This window comes from Helianthus annuus, chromosome 3 (genome assembly GCF_002127325.2).
Source record: "Helianthus annuus cultivar XRQ/B chromosome 3, HanXRQr2.0-SUNRISE, whole genome shotgun sequence".
Lineage (NCBI taxonomy): Eukaryota > Viridiplantae > Streptophyta > Magnoliopsida > Asterales > Asteraceae > Helianthus > Helianthus annuus.
Genome location: NC_035435.2, coordinates 43,599,138 through 43,607,191, shown reverse-complemented (window position 1 = coordinate 43,607,191; position 8,054 = coordinate 43,599,138).

Sequence of the window (8,054 nt, the reverse complement as noted above, 5' to 3'; positions counted from 1 at the left end):
TGAATATTCTTGTGCGGACAGAAGGCTGACACACTGTGCGGACAGCTAAGACTCGGATCAATTTCAAATGAACAGACTCACTACGTGCGAACTGATAGACTTCTAAACGACCTGATGGACTTTTGACAATTGTGAACTCCAAACCGTACAAACTGGTACAGGCTTTCAATCGATATGATGACTTTCAAACGAATTGGACCTTTTCGCGCAACTTGACCACACTAAACGACCTCGTGAATAATACGCGTGAAGTGAATAACCTGTTTGAATCCTCAAATCTTGGCTGAAAGAATTTCGAAAAACTGGGCCTCTAAAGTTTATGCAATATATGGGATTGAGCCGTGTAATATGAGATGGGATGTTAATTCAATACTTGAACCTCAAATTATGAATGGTCGACATGCACACCTTCATTTGTGACTCTTTAATTGTTCAAATCAAAGATACCCTTTTAATTTTAAACATCCAATCCACTAACTGACATCACTAAACAATCATTGGACCACAAGATAAATGTTCACATGAACTGTCAAACTTATTGTTACAAACAAAATCCAATAACAATGATTGGGCCGCCCACTTTAAAATAAGCACATGGGCTATCTTTGTCGTTCAGAATTTCTTTAATGTCTAAAATCCAAGACACAAAGTGTTTTGTAATACTAGTCACATGGGCTATCTTTGATTGTGCTGAGAATATCACTAATCATGGATGTGATTTGACCGATGTTTTGGTTGTTAAAATATGATAGGGTCGCAAACTTATTTATATGTAACTACTGATTGGACCGCTCTTTATCATTTTACATGCAAACTTTTGATTTATATGTCCAACAATTTCTTTAATGTTCAAAATACTCATTAGGCCTTTAAATGTGTCAATTCTTATTGGACCGTTATTTGATTGTGGCCGACAACAACCTAATAACCATATGATATGATTGAGCCGTAAAATGGTGGTTGACCACTTTGATTTTTTTTCTAAAACTTTTATAATTGGGCCGCAAATATTAACCAAACACATAAACCGTTTACTGTGATTGGGCCGATAACCTTTTTACTGAACGAAACTATGATTTTGTGACCTTAAAAGCAGAACCTGATGTTGGGTTGACATAAAAGCGAATCTAGGTGTCTTAGATGGTCACAAAAGCGGACCTAGGTGTTGCAGAGACACAAAAGCGGAACAAGATGTGTCATAAAAGCGGATCTAATGATGACCGAAAAGCAAACTACTGATATTGGGCCTTTGGAGCGGACCTAATTATGATGTGTCTTTTGAAGCGGAACTATGATGTCACAAAAGCGGACTTGAATGCAGTTTGAAGCGGACCAGATGCGATTTGGAGCGGACCTGACGCACTTTGAAGCGGACCTGTTATAGTTTGGACCGGATCTACAAACAAGATGTCCAAATAAGCGGACTTGACCCTGTCAAATAAGCGGATCTACCAAATGTCTGAATAAGCGGACCTAAGTCCGAAGATGATTTCACCCATTTTTAGTCCGTATTTCAGTCTGAAACTTTCAAGGGTTTATCAATGTCCAATAACACGCAATCTGTGCAATTTTGAGCAGATTCCGACCGTTAAATCTCGTTCTGATGAAGAAAGAAGATGTAGAAGTGAGAAATGATGATGAATTCCAGCTATTCTCTGTAGAAAACCTCCTCCCAAGCTCTGATACCACTTGGAGGATCGTGATTCGACCCGAATGAGTCGTTCAGAGGCGTTCAACTACGTTTCAGGTGCGGAATAACAAGAAACGAAGGTAGAGACAGCTTGCAATTCACTTAGTCTACTGATTTTATTGATTTGACAATGTTTACAGCTCGTTCTTCACACCGGCAGCACTTCGGTATGGAATTTGACAAAGTTACAAATGAGATCCGCTTATGAGGTATTTATAGTGCAGGTAGGTCCCCACATACGGACATGTCCGAATAAGCGGACCTGACAAATAAGCGGACCTCCTATGTCCATATAAGCGGACCTGACACATAAGTGGACCTCCTATGTCCATATAAGCGGACCTGACACATAAGCGGACCTCCTATGTCCATATAAGCGGACCTACTCTCAAAAACACCTATACTCTCCAGTTTTCTCGTAAAACACGCCCTAATCTATACAATACAATGTATAACATGATCCAAGACGAAATCAACAGATGTAGTGCACCAACAGTATTAATAGTAGTTTACATATGAGGGGATCAAGCCATTCGCACCCCGCCATCCGATACTAGTGGGTATTGAAGGAGGTCCTAGTAAGCTTGACCCAGGTCCTTGCAGGATCTATACACTGAACAAGGCAAGAACCTTACAAAACCATTCCCTTAACCCCTGACCAGGTAGCCAACATATCTCTATATAGACCGTAGAGATATGAATGGTGTAAATCTTTTATTTTGTTGGTGCATGCATCTGTCGACTTCGTCTTGTATCGAGTCTTATACTAGAATGGATAGATCAGGGCACATTATACGAGAAATAGGGTAGGTTTTAGACGTGATTGAGTCCAGTCCGTTTGAAGCATGCAGTCCGTTTGAAGAGGGTAGTCCGTTTGAAGAGTGCTGACCGTTTGAAGTTGTGTCCGTTTAAAGTTGTGTCCGTTTGAAGATTGTGTCTGTTTGAAAGGTGTCTTGTCACTTTCAAACGAAAGGGCTTGGCCTATAAATACTCTTCAAACGATTTCATTTGTAACGTTCTTGATTCCGACGCCAAGGTGCTGTCGAAGTGTCTACGTGATTGTAAATTGTTCAGAGATTAATATACGAGACAATTAATAGTGAATCCAAGCTAAACGAAGACCGAATCAATGAATTCCGCCTCTGATTCTGTCTAAGCACTCTTCTGATCGACTCGTTAGGTCGTTTCACGATCCTACATGTGGTATCAGAGCTCAGGAGGAAGAGTTCTTACCGTTTAGCTCGTTTTCACTAGAAAATTATGATTTCTACACTTTCTTTCAAAATTGAACAAGTTTTTACGGTTAAAATCGGCTGAAACTTTCACAATGCGTGCATAATTGTGTTTTAACAAATCCTTGAGAATATCAGTTCAAAATTCGAAGAAAAACGGGTAAAAATGGCTTGAAAACTGGTGTCAGTTTGAACGAGGATTAGTATTTTCGTTTGAAAACTGCACTATCGTTTGAACTATCGTTTGAAAAAGTTCCAGACTGTTTGAATCGACCGTTTGAAACTGTCATCTCGTTTGAAATTGGCCATCTCGTTTGAACTATCGTTTGAAACTGGACTGATCGTTTGAAAATACATGGTATTTCGCTTGAAATCAACTGTTCCGTTTGAACTGGCCGTTTGAAACTGTCTATTCCGTTTGAAATTGATCCATCCCATTTGAAAGCAGCCATCCCGTTTGAAGTGTACCGTTTGAAAGGGTTCCGTTTGAAAGGATTCTGTTTGAAAAGGGGATCTAGTTTGAACTTGGTTTTCCGTTTGAAAACTGATATTTCACTTGAAATTGTTTTGTGTGAAGTTTATCGGGATTGGGTTGAAAAATGGCAAAGATGTTTGATGAAGAAGAAAATTATTATTTTGAGAGATTTAATGATTGGAATCGAGGATTTATAGATGAGAGTTATAAAAATGTGAACAAGATTGGATGGGAGAAAAGGTTTAAATACTTTGTGTGCTTGAAAAATGAAACATTGGAAGATTTAGAAAACCGATATGGAGTCTTACTTGAATACTTAAAAAATCATGAGATATTTCTATCAGATGCTGAAAAGATAGAAAAGTTTGCAGATGCATTACCTATTGAATGGGGTGAATGTTTGAAAAATTTAAGAAAGGACTCAAATTTTTCAAAATTACATCTGAAAGGATTCATCAACAAACTTAAAACTCATGAATTTGAAAATGGAAAGAAAAGGAAAGATTTGATAAGGGAATTGGAAAAACATCTAGTGGATATGAATTTAGATGTGATTGACGAAATGAACAAAAGGATTGTTGAATGTGTTAGGGCAAAATATGTTATGAAATACGATAACAAGAGGGGTTGTTATATTGATGGGAATGCGAATCCTCTTGATTTCGTTAAAATTTTTTGTGCAGGATCATTCAAGACAAGAACAAAGGAAGTTTCAAAAAATGAAGAATTTGTGAAGAATGAATCTTCAAGTTCTGCATCTGTGTGCTCTAAATGTGATAAACTTGAAGCTGACAATGGCAAACTCTTGAAAGATGCGGAAAGTTTGACATTGGAAGTCAAAAAGTTGAAGGATGAAAAGCAAGCTGATGTTAAACAGATTCTTATTTTGCAGGAAACTTGTGAGAAACTGAAATCTGAAAATGTTAAACTGTTAAGTAACTTGAATAGTTTAACATTATGAGACAAAGTTTTGAAAGAAAAAGAAAAGGAGTTTGCAAGCAAACAGAAATCTTTAGAAGATGAAGATTTCTGGATAAAGCTTGAAAACAAGAAGTTGAAAGAAAATGCAAAAATTGTTGAAGATAAACTGAAAAATTTTGAAAATGAAAAACTAAAAATGGAAAAAGAATTTCAAAGTCAAATAAAAATTCTTGAAGATGGGAGAGATGTGTTTAGCAAAAACAACATCGAAAAGCAAAAAATGATAAATTCTCATCTTCAGAAGATTATTCGACTTGAAAAAGAAGGTGAGGAAGCTCGAAAGAAAATCAACGAGCTTGAAACGAAATTGAAAGGTTTTGTGACTTCTTCAGAGTATTTGAATATTCCCTGTCCAAAACCGATCAATTCTGTTCCAATAAGTGATAATGTCACAAACTTTGACAATGTCAAATTTGAAGATTGTGATGAAGGAGCAGATGATGAAAATGAAAAACAAAAATTATTTTTGAAATTAAAAGAAAAATTTCAAGAAACTGTTCTGCAATCAACTGAAAAGGGAGAAGGCTCTAAGCAAAAACCTTTGAAGAAGAAAGCAGAACAGAAACAAAAAGTTAAAAATGAGAAAATTATTCAAAAAGAGAATAAAAGTTCATCAGATCAATCATCCAATCAAAATCAAAAATCAGAAAACAAAAACTCAAAAATAGTTGGTAATAAGTGGTGCAGGTTTGACCACAGTGCTCAAAAGCCAAATTCAGCTAAGAAGAGGAGAAACGACTACCACGAGGCCAAACAGTGTTACGACATGAATGTTTGGTACGAAGGTGGTAACTGGTACGATAACAGGATGTGTTACAGATGCGGTTATCAAGGACACATTGCTGTTAACTGCCAGAGTCGGTATTTTGAATTGAGAAGATGCTTTAACTGCAACATCATAGGCCACATTGCCAGAGATTGCCTAAGGAGATTGAATGAAAGATCGAGGGTTAAATCTCAGAAAATGGAAAAGATTCCAGTCAATGTCAAGCCCAAAGAACAGAAAGTTCAAGAACCAAAAGTTCAAGAAACGAAAGTGACACTTTCACAGGGGCAGAAAGATAGACTGAGGAAGAAGAGAAAGAAGGCGAGAGAGTATCTAGAGAAGATTTTGTCCTCGGGTTCACCTGTTGGGACTAATAAGAGTTCTGATAAATCGTCTCTCTTGACTACAAAGTCAAGCAAGATGAATTCATCAGATACAAATCTGAGGACAAAAGAGGAAAAGAAGAAGACGAAAGTTGTCGGCGATGAATCTGGCTCATCAAAGTCAGACAAGCCACATTCAGGCAATGATTCTGGTTCGTCAAAGCCAGAGGAGCCGGTTGTTAAGGTAAAATCTGAGAATTCAGGTTTAACAATGGATGATGCAAACTTTCCACCATTGTTGAACAAGAATTCAAAATCACCCAAGGATCGTCAGGCTTGGGTGAATCTGTTTAAATAGAAAAAACCTGACTTGCCGGAGTTCCCAGGTTGTTAAGCGTGGAAAATGAATCGGCACATTTCTTGAGAAATTTCACTCTGGTGATTTTTCGTCTTACATGTGGTAAATCAGGGACATTAAGTTGTACTTGATTTTCTACAAGTGGTTTTTATGGTAAAATCAGAAAACGATAAATCTGTGCATGTGATTAAGAGAACAAGGTGATGAGATAACCCCGTACCTACAAATGTTCGGTAAAAACAAACTAATTTTTCCGGGAAAAACCATTTTGATTAAAACAAACTTAAGTGTTTTGAAATCACAATGGGAAAATAGTTTGTTGTGAGGGGGAGTTCTGATTGTTTACGCCAGGTGGATGGAGAATTGAAGTGATTCTCATCAAGTTGTCAAGTTTGTACAGTTTGTTTCAAATTTTCCCAGAAAATCAAAATTGAAACATATTTTGATTTTAGGGGGAGTAAAAATTTTAAAAAACTAAGAAAATTTGAAAAAGTCAAAAACATTGTAAAATGAAAAATGAGTTTTTGATGCATAAAAGAGGAAATGATAGTACATCAGTGGACTATCATAACACGCTAAAGAAATGTAAAGACAAAAATGTGATAAACAGTCTCACTAATGATGTGTCAGTAGGTTTTTGCACATTTAGTAGATTGTGACGTGATATAAACCTAAATTCAAACTTGCTTAATTCGTGGGTAACTAACTATTCTTGGATATATGGGTAACCCCCGAAATCTTGTTTGAAAGGTTCCTTTTTCTGATATACTAGGTCTTTATACTCAGTGATATCTGGGGTATTATCCCGGGACTTCTGCTGAATGGAAGTTCTGACCTAGTCCCCGGATAATACTTTCTGCAAATTGCTTGAAACATAGCAAAAGCCCTCAGCTGATTAGACATTAAAATTGATAATCATTGTTGTTGAAAGCAAAAGATCCTCTAAAGGGGACACACCAAAAAGTCGAAGCCGTCATCTCTCTACGCATACGGAAGTATCGATCTGAGCTCTCACGGCCCTCGCATTTAACCTCTTTAAGTTATATCTTTTACAGATATCATCTGTGGTATACTCACCTGTAAGACTGAATATTGGGATCTGGATACGGGAGTATATTCAAGTGGAGTGATACTTGATTGAGTTTAAGTTTTTAAAACACTAATATCGTATCTCGGATCAATTGAACTTTGTGTGAAAATTTAAGTGGAAAAATATACTGACAATCTAGGTGAATTGTTTAGAACTTAAAATGAAATCGAGCTTAATAGTGTTAGTGATTTATCTCAAAAACTGATATAATCCTCTTGCACGAACTCATAAAAATAGTGTTTGTACAGATTTCATTTCTGCATTTAAAATTCTGTTTCTACTTTATGTCACATATTTTGAAAATTCCAAAAAAAAAAGATTTCGACAACTAATGTTGAAGAGCTGATATTCAAAATCTCAAAGGCTAAACAAGATGAACTGATGGTTTGGATAAGAGTGTTTGAGTTGAAAATATTGAAATGTTTAAGATGATTCATTAATTTGAATTAGAATTTGGAATGTTTCAAATTTTTGATAAATTTTAAATATGAAAGATTCTCAAATGTTTAGTTGATTCATTTAGTTGAATCACAATATTGGTTGTTATAATCGTGTGTTTGAGTTGTGTAGGTTTCTGATCCTGTTGCTATGAAAAACCAGGATGCAATTCAGAACCTGAGAAGAGCTTAAACTGAAAAAACTAGGATTTGATTTCAAAGGTGATAACAAATTCCAGACAGCGATCCCAGCTTGATGAAAGGGGGAGTCTGACGAAAGTTAGAGCCAGAGAATGATCCAGATATATGATTCCAGGAAAAGTTCCTGAAGAAGACTGTTCAAGACTGAAGATGCGAAGACTCGACACGTGCGACTCGTCAACATCTGAGGGGGAGTCTGTTGGTGCATGCATCTGTCGACTTCGTCTTGTATCGAGTCTTATCTAGAATTGATAGATCAGGGCACATTATACGAGAAATAGGGTAGGTTTTAGACGTGATTGAGTCCAGTCCGTTTGAAGCATGCAGTCCGTTTGAATAGGGTAGTCCGTTTGAAGAGTGCTGACCTTTTGAAGTTGTGTCCGTTTGAAGTTGTGTCCGTTTGAAGATTGTGTCCATTTGAAAGGTGTCTTGTCACTTTCAAACGGAAGGGCTTGGCCTATAAATACTCTTCAAACGATTTCATTTGTAACATTCTTGATT